The following is a 13371-nucleotide window of genomic DNA, read 5'->3' as shown; positions in this document are numbered from 1 at the left end:
CAACCCTGGGGCTTGAATTCAGGGCCTGGGCACTGTTCCTGAGCCTATTTTTGCTCAAGGCTAGCATTCTACCACTTGAGCCACATTGCAATTTCTACCTTTCTTTTGTTTGTTTTGTTTATATGGTACTGGGGAATCGAACCCAGACTTTCATGCATGCTAGGCAAGCATTCTATCACTAAACCATATTCCCAGCTGCATAGCACATTTTTATCTGTGCTTTCAGACATGTTCATCCCGTAGCCTGGAGAAGGCAATGAACACATGTGTGAGGAAGGACAACCTATGCATTCTTGCTTGGTAACTTGTACCTGTCAGAGCAACTCTGGCCACACTAGGCCCATCCCAGGCCTGTATCCTTAGCACCAAGTCTTTACTGAGCTTTCAGCTCTGTCCTGCATAGGATATGGGGACTAGGGGGTGAGGGGATGTGTGACACATGTTTATATTTTCATTATTTATTACAGACATTTTATCAGGCATTCTGAGGTATTTCAATTTGCTTTGGTGAATTCCAGTGGTATTATGTTCAGGGCTCTCCACAAGTTAGGGCAGCACCTCAACATTACCACTATAGCCACTCTTCTAGTCCTTTTGCTTCTTCCCATTTTCTTTCACATTGGTTTGGCTGTGGTCTGCTATTCTCCTTCTGTCCATAAATAGGTAAACAGGCATGCACCCCTATACTAATCCCTATTTATTTGCAGATTAAAAAAACCCTGAGGATTGAAGTTATGCAGCTTGTCCACCATTACATAGCTAGGTCTCCATGCAAACATCATTTCAACTTAGGCAGTTATGTGGTCACCTTAGACCTTTCTAGTTTGAAACACGAAACACTGGAAGGTGTAGAAAGAACAGTGGCAACTCAATCCCTTCAACACTGATGAGTTTGTCTTGGAATAACTTGTATAATAGCATAAGTTTTGGGGAGAGGCAGATGGCCAGAATGCTAAAGACTCTTTAGTGTGGTGGTGGTAGTGGTAATGGTGGTAAGGGTAGTGGTGGTGTGTGTGTATTGAGAAGTAAGCTTGACCCTGCTGTATTTCATCCTCACATAGAATCAGCTCTTCCTCTGGTGTCTGGAACTGCCTTCACCCTAGTATTGCACAGAGACATTGCTGTCCAGGGGCTTGGGGTTAGGAGCCCATCTGCTGTGTTTACATTGGAACAGACCAATAAGAACATCCATGCATTTTGTGCTAAGGACTTGGTTTCCACCAAAGGACTCTGAACACCATTTACCCTTTTCTGACTCTTTGCATCAGGGAAAACCATCTGTTTCTTTTTTTTTTTTTTTCGGTCATGGGGCTTGAACTCTGGGCCTGGGCGCTGTCCCTCAGCTCTTCAGCTCAAGGCGAGCACTCTACCACTTGAGCTACAGTGCCACTTCCGGTTTTCTGGTGGTTTTTATTGGAGATAGGAGTCTCACGGTCTCTCCTGCCCGGGCTGGCTTTGAACCGAGATCCTCAGATCTCAGCCTCCTGAGTAGCTAGGATTACAGGCGTGAGCCACCAGTGCCTGGCATCCATCTGTTTCTTAAAATAACTAAACAGGTTGTGATGTGGTGAACACCATAATCCTGGACCTAGGGAGTAAAGAAGATAAGGCAGGGGTTCATGGGACTGATATTTTATTTATTCATATGTTCATTTTTGATGTGCTTTGCCTTAGGTCTTGGTGTGTCAACCACATTTGAGTCATACTCCAATCCTTCTGCCAAAACCTTCTGAGTAAAGGGATTACAGTTGTGTGTCCATCTGTTTATCTCAATGAGATCTTTTATGTTGTGGGTTTTAGAAGAAATTAGAAGGGCACCTGAAAGCTTTGCCTTGTCTGCATGTATTTCTTCTTCTTCTTTTTTTGCTGATGTGGTGCTGAGGAATCCAACCCAGGGTCTCAGGCATGCAAGGCAAGCGCTCTACCACTGAGCGACCTTCCCAGCGCACTTTCATCTCTTAAAACTTTGATTGCCAATGTAATTTGGTAACATCGTGACTCTACTTGTTATTTTGGAATATCCCATAAACATCCATAAATTGATAATGTTCACTAAAGGATTGGAAGTGGATAGGGATAGAGACATGTTAGATTATAGGTAGTAGATATATCTTTATTTATTGCTGCTTTGTAAAGCATTACCATATATCCACCATGACAATACCAGAGAATAATTTTCCTGCAGTATACAATTTTCCTTTACTTATTCTGCCATCCACTATCCCCTATAAATATGAATATTTTCCCTTTTTAATTATTTTCACAATTAAATTATTATAAGATGGATTTTTTTTAAATTGCCTCATTTTGTTTGGTTTTGTGACGGTAGATATTGAGACCAGGGTATGATGTAAGTTATGCTAGTATACTATCCCCCTAATTTATCCTCATTCCATCATATTCCATCATGTAGGGATTTAGAGTTGCTGGATATTGTGTTTTATGAAGCTTGACTGAAACTTGCAACCTTCGTGATCTCTCAGCAGATTCTGGTGGCTCTTACCTGTAATCCCAGCAACACAGGACATTGAAAACTGAAGATTCAGTTCCAATCCAGACTGGGCAAGAAACTCTGTGAGTCTCTCATCTCCAATTAATTACAATAAGCTGGAAGTGGAGTTTTGGCTCAGGTAGTAGAGCACTAGTTTTGAGCAGAAGATACTCAAGGTAACCGTGAGCACAAGCCTAAAACATTCATGTGAGTGTGTGAGCATGCACACATATACACACACACACACACACACACTCCCTCTCTCTCTCACTCTCTCTCTCTCTCTCTCTAAAGCAACATTGTATTTTACATTCACATCCAGAGATTGGACAACATCTCGGCAATTTGTGAAATTCATTTTTGTATTTCTTGAAGGAAAAGGATAGATCATGGCACACAGAAGCCAAGACTTCAGAGGCAAGTACTGTATAAACAAATAGCTTGTAAAAAAAAAACTAAATAGCAGTTTTCTATCTAGCTTTACATATAACATTCCTTAAATGCTGTAGTATTCTTAAAATAATAGTCATCATAACAATAAAAACAATGCAGCATTTTTTCCTTCTCCCGTTCCCTACTTCATAAAATATTTGGCAACAGAATAAAAAAAGTCTTTTTTCTTACAAGAATGGACACCTGTAAAAATATCTGTGTGTGTAATGTTTGTTTACCAATGCTTCTTTGATCTTCCCACCTCTAGGTACTTGCATATTTTGCTGATGACTGCCCTTAAGGGCAAACAGAAGATTAGGATACAGAAACAAAATAATGTCCTAAGATATAGATGTAAAAAACATGTGCAGGAAGCACATAGCAGGCTGAGAGTGCCCTGAGAAGTAAAATGATTTGTGCCGAGTGATAGGAATAGTGACTAATAAGGCATGGATCTGACCTAAGAATGGCTCCTTGAAGCTGAGACCATGCCAGTACATAGGGGATTCGACAAACAAGGTATGCTGTTTACTATGTCCATATGTGTATATTGTGATGTTGAAGTGGTGATTTCAGACTCGTTTGTTTTGGGGAAGGTCTTACGTGAGCAAGCAGCTTAGATTATTGGAACCTGAGAGGTGACCTTGCCTCCCTCACAGTGGATTAGAACATGGAACTGTGATAGCAAACTGTGATAATAAACTGTGAAAGTTTGCTCAAGTCAGCTCATTTGGCCTGTGGCTCTGGAACAAGAAAGATGTTCTTATTCTGTGTTCAAAAGTCAGGAGACTTGGGGCTGGGAAGGTGGCTCAGTGGTAGAGTGCTTGCCTTGCATGCGTGAGGCCCTGGGTTCAATTCTTCAGCACCACATAAGCAAAAAGAAAAAAGCTGGAAGTTGTGCTGTGGCTCAAATGGTAGAGCACTAGCCTTGAGCTGAAGAGCTGAGGGACAGCGCTCAGGCCCAGAGTTCAGGCCCCATGACGCCCCCCCCCAAAAAAAAGAAGTCAGGAGACTCTGGTCTCAGGCAAGAGTGAGTGCATCACTCAAAGCTTCAGACATTAGATCAGTGCCAAGAACCAAATCTAGTTTCTCAGGCCTTTGTCCAAGTAGAAACCAAGAGAAATACAGAGCAACTCAGGCGAGGTGTAATCATGATAGGAAACCTATTTGATCTCATCCTACTCAGACTAGAACCATCTTCTTGTGTGCTTTTAAGTGTCTATATTGAAATAATTCTTTCTACGTAGTTTTCAATCCACTCTATTACAGTTACTCAATTTGAAGTGTGCTCCCAATTCCATGTTTGAAAGATCCATTCTTTCTACCACCTTAGTGTGAAAAGGAGTCAGCTCCAACCTGGGATATACCCTGTAAATTATGGAGCTTGGAGGCAGGCCTGGAGATGCTTGTGATTAACCTAGTCCCTGCCCACCAGAAAGGAGATCTTTTCTTTATTCAAAACTTCCTATACAACTATAGGCTGTGGGAAAATGGAGCAAGTGCTGGCTGTTATGTTTAAAAAGTGAGTGCTCCTCTTTCAATCTGGGGCTGCTCAGCCAGCCCTCATGGATGAGTCTTGGGAGTACTGGCTCCAATCTGAGACTGTTTGTTTCACTGGGGTCTTCTCACAAGAACTTGGCATAAGACAAAGAAAAACACACCATGACTAATTTCTTAAGACTGGCCAGCCAGGACATTTCATTTCCCTCAGAAGCTACTGGAGCATTAGAAATCTGTGACAAACCAGGATTACAGGCATGAGCCAGTAGCTCTCACCTAGCTGAGGCTCCAGGAAATCACATTTACCATTTGTAAATAAGTTTTCAGTAGTAATCCTGGAGGCCTGTGAAATAATGTAATCAGAGAAAGGGCTAGGGTGTCAAAGGTGGCTAAATGACTTCTGAGCCAGTAGGGATGCCTTCCATTTGTAAGCCCTGAACCATTTACTTTTTATGTCTTGCTACTTGAACTCAGGGTCTAAGTACCAATCTTTTGGTGCTCACAGCTAGCACTCTACCATTTGAGTCACAGGGTCATTTCTGCCTTTTAGATAAGGATCTTCAAAATTTTCTGCCAGACTTGCTTCAAACGGTGATTCTCAGATCTCTGCATCCTGATTAGCTAAGATTGGAGGTGAACCATTGGCACATTTACTTTGAACAGACTTCTATAAGCCTCTTAGCAGAATTTTCACAGGACTGAATAGACATACTTCACTGTTGTCTCTCAGTTTCACATTCCCATCTGGGACTTAGCCAGATCCTTAGGTGTCCTGTTAGTTCTGAAAAGAGGAGCCATTAAAGTGATGTTCTCCTGTCCTCCCATAGGTACAGATCCCTCTGCCCTAACTGTAAGGAAGATGAACAAGAAGTAAGTGAACTCTGGCACAAAGAGAAGGCCTCTCCTAGCAAACTGGGTATCTTTGAGGCTTCTGATTCAAAGTACACATTTCTCCTTTGCACACTATTTATGATTTCCACCAGGGAGTTAAGGCTTGGGACTTTAGTAGTTGGCAGATGGCATAGGTGTGGGTGTGGTTGTGGTCTCTCATCAATGACAAGGGAATATTGTGTGCAGAGAATAATATCCTGGGGGGAACAACCCACAGTGAGAAATATGGAGAATTGTCTTGCAGCAGCTTCTTAGAACTGGGTTGTGAGAAGCATCCTAATCCCAGGAATCTCCTCCCACTTCCTAATAAATGCACCCCTGCATAGAGGATGGACAGCCTCTGCATGGGGTTTGTAAGAAAGGGGCTATGGGAGGCAGAGAAGGGGGAGGGCAGGTTCTCACCTTGCCACCAATCTGCTCCCAGAACCCTTTATTCCATCTTCACTTTGCGGATGGACTTTTCCACTGATGACTTCTATGAGCCCAGGAACCAAGACACCCTGAATAAACTCATATACTATGTCATATTCAACTTGCACTCTTGGACTTGCTCTTCCTCTTACACATCCTTCTTGACCAGTGGAGTGACACATGATTTATCAGAGCTAGAAAAAAGAGGAGTCCTTGTATAGGTGCCAAGATTTTGTGAGTAGTGATCGAAACTAGGCCCCTAGGGATGGGCTTCTCAGGATGGTGATTGGCCAGGAGCCCTTAGTACTACCCAGCTTGACAAAATGTCCTTTTATGGATATTCTCTGCCAGGTAATGCCTGTTTCTTTTTTAAAATATTCAGGCATCGGTGCTGATTAGAAACTCCCTACCTTCTCACCACTGTTCAGTCCAAACTCAAGTTCAATAGCTTTCTTCATTAAAACCTCATGGCAGTTTAATTACACCTGAACTTATAGACTCCACTCTAAGAATCCTTTACTTATTTACATTCTCAGGTTTCGATCACCATAGAGCAGCTTTCTCTGAATTCGAAATAAAGAACCCTCAGTGGCGTCACCAATGGTGATGATGGAGATCTGGAGTCATCACTGGACTCCAGAAAGAATGTGAATGTAGAGCAGATAAGGCCATTTGCAGAAAAGACCAAGCAGATTTCGAGTCCTGTGGATGTCCCACTTGTTCTGAACCCTACACATGACGCAGATCAACCTGCAGGTACTCCAGTGGAAGAAGATCCAGAATTTATTCACTTGACTTTCACAGTCTGCCTAGATCAGCTCCAAGTGAGTCAAATCAGGACATGTCTTGGCAAGAAGGATAAACCAGCACTTGTGGGGTTTGAGGAAAATTTCCCCAGTCTGTGTTCAGAAGCACCAATAAGTGATGTCTCAAAGCTTGATTCGGTTGAGGAAAGGGAGTCTGTCCTCACAGAGTATCTGCTGCAGGAAAACCAATCTGCAATGGAGAAATTTGAATATGTCCCTCCCTCAACTCAGGAAGAGAAGCCTTTCTGTAATGAGGTGGTAGATCCCTTTGACTACCCTGACCTAGCATTTCTGCTTATAGGCAACTTATAGGAAGATCTAGTGTTATAGGTTCCTTCTCCCCTCCCTGGGAAAATATCTATTTTACTTTTTGTCATGATTGATGTAAAATGTTTATTTTATTTACTCTTCTAACTCTATTAGAATGTCAATATTTATGTTGTACAATTCTTGAATCCTATATACTGTGGATTTTTTCTTCCTATAATCTGATGACCCAGGCACATGGGTCCTGAGTGGGTTGAAATACCTGTAGCTGTACAAGGGAATCTATTGAATATAGAGGCAACTATTAAATGCATAGGCAGTGGCAAAAGTCCATGCCATGCCTCTAGCTCTAGGACATAGCAGACTTAGCAGACCAGACATCCTAGAAAGGTGTTCCTCCTTGATCCTCAAGCTCATAATCTGTCACTTGGGACAAATGCCAGAGTAAATGTAGTGGTACATGGGACTCTCTTCCAACAGTGAATTCAAGTATCATTACACATCCATTGTGCTTCATGCAAACATCTAAGAAAATTTCACCCTAAATAACATCAAAAACCTAGTTTGGGGAGAAAATATTTAACAAGATACATAGGATCCCACAATTCAATGAAAATGAATACACATCAAGAAACCTGTGGGACACAGCAAAAGCATTCCTGAGGGGGCAAATTTATTGCCCTCAGTGTCCACATCAAGAAAATAGAGATGGACTAAGTAAATAATCCCATGTTGTAAACTACTAGAAAAACATGAAAAAAGTGGAACCTAAAGTTACTAGACGGAACCAGATTACCAAATTAAGAGCTGAAATTAATGAGCTAGAGATTAAGAAAATTATAAATAAAATTAATAAAACAAAAAGCTGTTTTTTTAAAAAAAATACATAAAATTGATGGACCTTTGGCAAGATTACTTAAGAGAGGAAACCCAAATTAACAAGATCAGGGATGCCACGGGAAAAATCACAACAAATACCCAAGACATCCAAGCAATTCTAAAGAACTATATCCAGAATCCATACTCTCTAAAGAAAGAAAGAAAGAAAGAAAGAAAGAAAGAAAGAAAGAAAACCTATCAGAAATGGATGCATTTTTAGAGAAATACAAGTTACCCAATCTGAGCAAAGAACGAATCAATTAAAAAAGCCAATATCTTACAATGAGATAAAGGAAGCAATCAGAAGTTTTCGAACAAGGAAAAGCCCAGGACAAGATGCATTCACTACGGAATTCTGTAAGACTTTTAATGAGGAACTAACACCCATACTCCCCAGCCTCTTCTATGAAATAGAAAAAGAGGGAGCTATCCAAAACTCATTCTACGATGCCAATATCACACTCATCCCCAACCCAAGCAAAGACCCAACAACAGCAACAACAAAAAACTACAGACCAATCTTCTTGATGAACACAGACAAAGATCATTAACAAAATTCTATCCAACAGAATCCAGAAACATATAAAAAAAACATACATCATGACCAAGTAGGCTTCATTTCAGAGATGCATGGATGGTTTAACCTACATAATTTAATAAATGTAATCCATCATATCAACAGACCCAAGGTCAAGAGCCACATGAGTATCTCCATTGATGCAGAAAAAAGCTTTTGATATGAGACAATATTCATGTTAAAAGCTCTGGGAAAAATAGGAATAGAAGGAACATTCCTTAAAACAATAAAAGCCATATACGACAGACCAACAGCCAATATTATACTTAATGGGGAAAACAACCAATTCTCCTAAAATCAGGAACAAGGCAAGGATTCCCACTTTCTCCACTCTTCTTCAATATACTTCTGGAAACCTTAGCCAGAGCAATAAGGCAAGAAAAAGACATTAAAGGGATCCGCATAGGGAAGGAAGAAGTTAAATTATCTCTTTGGGCAGATGACAGGATACTATACCTCCATGATCCCAAAAACTTCACCCTCAAGCTCTTAGAACTTATAAACTAATTCAGCAAAGTAGCAGGATACAAAATCAACCCACAAAAATCAGTTGCCTTCCTGTACACAAACAATGTACAAGCAGGAAAGGAAATCAAGGAAACGGCCTCATTCACAATACCCCCCCCAAATAAAATACTTAGGAATTAGCCTAACCAAAGATGCAAAAGAACTGTTTAATTAAAACTATAAAAACTTAAAGAAAGAAATTATAGAGGACACCAGAAAGTGGAAAGACCTTCCCTGTTCTTGGATAGGCAGACAATGTAGTGAAAATGCCAAAATTAATATACAAATTTAATGCAATTCCTATTAAAATCCCAATGATGTACATTGCTGAAATACAGAAAGAAAACAGTCCAAAAATTCATATGGACATCAAAAGAACTAGAATAGCCAAAATAATTCTAGGCAAAAAAGAAAACATGGGAGGGATCTCGATGCCTGACTTCAAACTCTATTATAGATCCATAATGACAAAGACAGCATGGTACTGGCACAAAAACAGACCCCTGAGGGGCTGGGAAGGTGGCTCAGTGGTAGAGCACTTGCTTTGCATGCCTGAGACCCTGAGTTCGATTCCTCAGCACCACATAAGCAAAAAGAAAAAAGCCGGAAGTGGTGCTATGGCTCAAGTGGTAGAGCACTAGCCTTGAGCTGAAGAGCTGAGGGACAGCACCCAGGCCCAGAGTTCAGGCCCCATGACCAGACCCCCCCATAAAAGAAACAGACCCCCAAAGACCAAGGGAATAGAATAGAAGATCCAGAAACAAAACTACATGCCTATAATCAGCTGAAAATGACAAAGGAGCCAAACACATACAGTGGAAGAAGCACAGCCTCTTCAACTACTGGTGCTGGGAAAACTGGGCGGCCACATGCAGAAAACTAAAAGTGGACTCCAGCCTGTCACCATGCACTAACCACTCTTAGGCATCTATCCTGAACAACAGGAACCAGGATACAAGGACATATGCACCTCCATGTTTATTGCAGCACTGTTCACAATAGCCAGGATATGGAAAAAACCCAGATGCTCTCACTACAGATGAATGGATCAAAAAATTGTATTTATATCCAATGGAATATTATGCTGCCATTAGAAAGAATAAAATAATGGCATTCACAGGGAAATGGATAGAACTAGAAGAAATCATGTTGAGTGAGGTAAGCCAAGAGGAAAGAGACAAATGGCACATGGTCTCCCTGATAAGTGGATGTTAAATCCAGAACATACACAGTAAACAAGACTCGAGAAACAAAAGACCCCCACTCATCTAGTCCAATGATTACTAAATGACCCCATGCCGCTGACCACATATGGTATATATGTGCACATCGGAGGGAAACTAGGAGGAGGACACAGAACTAGAGGGAAACGGGAAAACATACAACAGTGGGACCCATCGGCTGCACCGGACATTGATCAAAACAAACCAAGCAACTTAAAGGCAGCGATGGGAGGGAGGAAATGAGTGGGAAAGAGAAAACAGCTGACACTATGCAATATCACTCAATATGGAAGAAATAACTGTATAGTCAAAGCCCATAGAAATCATAAACTTCATGGACCATGATAGGCAATTTGTCCCATGAGTGTTAGAATGTGTTTGTGACTTTAACTAAGCATCACTATCCCAAAATACTTTGAAATTTATGAAATTATGTAATCAATCACAATAAAAAATTTGGAAAAAAGATACATAAGAAATATGAACACTGACATAAAATACATCATAAATAGGAGAAAGAAGACTTGCATAAATGGAAAATGACTTGCCAGGTGTCATGGACCATCTCACTAATTGTAGCTTCTAAAGTGGCATATTCTAAAGATGGAGGTTCAAAGCAGCACCTGCAGACAAATCTTAAAGACCCTTATTCAATGAATCAGTAAAAGTCAGGAACTAGAGGTGTAGCTAAAGTTCTATGTACAAGTGTTGAACAAAAAATAAGCAAGAGAGCAAGGTCCTGAGTTCAAATTCCAAGGTGGCATGAAAGATAAATATATCAGAGAAACAAAATTTGGGCAATGGCAATTTTAAACTAAAGAAAAACATATACAGGAAAAAGGAAAAGTACATGTTAATACTGTCCTTGAACAGTTTTTTCTCTTGTCCATAGCTCCAATTTGGGATATTTGTTGTTGTTTTTTTGGAAATAATTTTTGGAAAGGTTTTTCTTCCTCAGGTGGGTTTTGAATTACCGTCCTCAGATCTCTTCTTTCTGTGTAGCGAAAATCACAGATGTGAGTCATCCTCCCCTACTTAACTTCCTCTTGTTTTTGCAGTATCCAATTAGTTTGTTTAGGATTTCTTATAGTCTCTTACACATTTTAGAATGAATTTGCAATTAATTTAAACCCAGGTCACAATCTTGTAAGGGGTATTTTGAATGCAAAGGCAATTTGAAAAGTACTGCTCTTTTAGAAATATTTTATTTTTTTGGGTCCAGTTGTGGGGCCTGAACTCTGGGCCTGGGCACTGTCCCTCAGCTCTTCAGCTCAAGGCTAGCGCTCTACCACTTGAGCCATAGCGCCACTTCTGGCTTTTTTCTTTTTGCTTATGTGGTGCTGAGGAATTGAACCCAGGGCCTCAGGCATGCAATGCAAGCGCTCTACCACTGAGCCAACTTCCCAGCCCTCTTTTAGAAATATTAAGTCCTAGCTGGGCACTGATGACTCACATTTGTTATCCTAGCTTCTAGGAGGCTGAGATCTGAGGATCACAATTCAAAGCCAGCCTGAGCAAGAAAGTCTGTGATATTCTTACTCTAATTAACCACCCCCAAAACCAGATGTGTAGCTGTTGCTTAAAGAAGTAGAGTGCTAGTCTTGAGCAAAAAAGTTCTGGGACGTTGCCCAGGCCATGACTAAAGCTCCACAACTGATAAAAAGTAAAATAAAGTACAATATTGAGTCCTTTAGTCATAGGACAGGGTTATTTTTTCCATTTCAGTGGATCTACTTGAATTTAAAGGCCTTTTTCCATTTCCAAATCACTCATCTTTTTATTGTTGATGTTCTGTGGTGGTCTTGGTGCTTGAATTCAGGATAGGAGCTATCCTTGAGCTTCATTTAGCATGAAGCTAGTACTGTACCACTTGAAATACAGGTCACTTCCAGGATTTTTGGTGATTAATTGGATCTAGGATGTGGTGCAGGAGGAAGGGGAGTAGAAGGAATGGATTGGGGGTGTCCCTCCTTACCCTGGTGCTTTAGTCATATGAGATGGAAAGTTTGCTGAAAATGGGCAGGTCTCCTGAATTGTCCAAGATGGGTGAATCTGACCCAGCATGGCTCCTGCTGTACTGCACAGGTAGCCTTGACCCAAGAGAGAATTCTGAGGGGTGGCATGAGAATCAAACATGTGAGAGAACTCAGACATGGATCAGAATAGGAAGGTGGTGGGGTAGACATGAAAGGCAGCCCCATGAAAGAGGTAAAGAACAAATACCTGACTCTAGAAGGTGAAGGGGTTATTGGTGCCATCAGGAAGGTTGGGTGAACCCAGGAGGTCATCGGCAATCAGGATGGGTGTTGGGATGATCGACGTGGGGCTATCTAGCAGCCTCGTGGTGGCAGCAGTCTCATTGGCACTGGAAAATCCAGCAAAGCTAAAGCTATGCTGGAGATAGGGAAGGTCTGCAGAAAGGTCCTGGCCAGGGCTCTGTGTTCCTTGGCTTTGTGGATGAAGTGGCAGCAGGGCTCATAGAGGCAAAGGTTGGTGACATGGAAGGTACTAGATCTTGCACTTGGGATGGCAGGCTAGGCTGTGGAGCTTGTGGATGCTGTGCATGAAGTGACACTTGTCTCTATATTTATAGGTGTTTTCTTCAAATTGGAGGAATAGCTAGTTCTTATAGCGACTGGAATTGACCTGCCCCTTTTGGTCTGCTTCTGATTGGGCAGCAGCTGCTCAGCACCTGTGAGAAAGAGCAGTCTCTGAAGCTGCTGTCCCTAGAGTACAAGACTGGGTCTGGCTCACCCTTCAGGTTGCTGATGACCTAGCTCTGGTGGAACTTGGTGCTGGGCAGGGTGTAGGCCAAGTGCCTCCAAGGGAAACACCTCAGCAGCAGGAGAGACCACTGCCTTCCTGTCCAGCAAGCAGCCCCTTCTCTGGGAGCTCTGTCATTGAGCATCTTGGCAACCAAAACTTGCATAAAGCTTCTCTCAAGTTGAAAATGGTGGCAGATATGAGTGGGGTAGTCATTGTGGACACTGACAGAGGACAAAGGTGCAGATTTGGTGTCATGAAGGTCCTGATGTGGGGAAGGTGCTTACTCTGCCACTTAGGTCAGGAGTCCCACATGTCTAATCCCAGGGCCCCTCACCTTTCTCACTCTGCCCTCATAGAACTTTAAGTGGATTTTTTTTGTTTTCTTTTTAGATTATAAAATGTCAGTGCATCAAATACAAGGGATTGCTGCATATTAATTGGGTTGCATGTAGTCAGGTTTTTTGTTTGTTTTTCGTAAGTCGTGGGGCTTGAACTCTGGACTTGGGCACTATCCCTGTGCTCTTCAGCTCAAGACGAACATTCTACTGCTTGAGCCATAGCACCACTTCCGGTATTCTAGTGGTTAATTTGAGATAAGTGTCTCACTGACTTTTCTGCTGG

At 41.6% G+C, this 13371-nt stretch overlaps 1 pseudogene; it reads right to left on the bottom strand.

Annotated features, from left to right (window-relative positions):
- Positions 1-11968: 11968 nt before the first annotated feature.
- Positions 11969-12963, bottom strand: LOC138806811 (mRNA decay activator protein ZFP36L1-like; annotated as a pseudogene).
- Between the last annotated feature and the right edge of the window lie 408 nt (positions 12964-13371).

Source organism: Dipodomys merriami, unplaced genomic scaffold, assembly GCF_024711535.1.
Source record: "Dipodomys merriami isolate MVZ:Mamm:240054 unplaced genomic scaffold, mDipMer1.0.p SCAF_100, whole genome shotgun sequence".
Taxonomy (NCBI): domain Eukaryota; kingdom Metazoa; phylum Chordata; class Mammalia; order Rodentia; family Heteromyidae; genus Dipodomys; species Dipodomys merriami.
The sequence above is the reverse complement of the archived record's forward strand: the minus strand, read 5'-3'. Positions and strand labels throughout refer to the sequence as shown.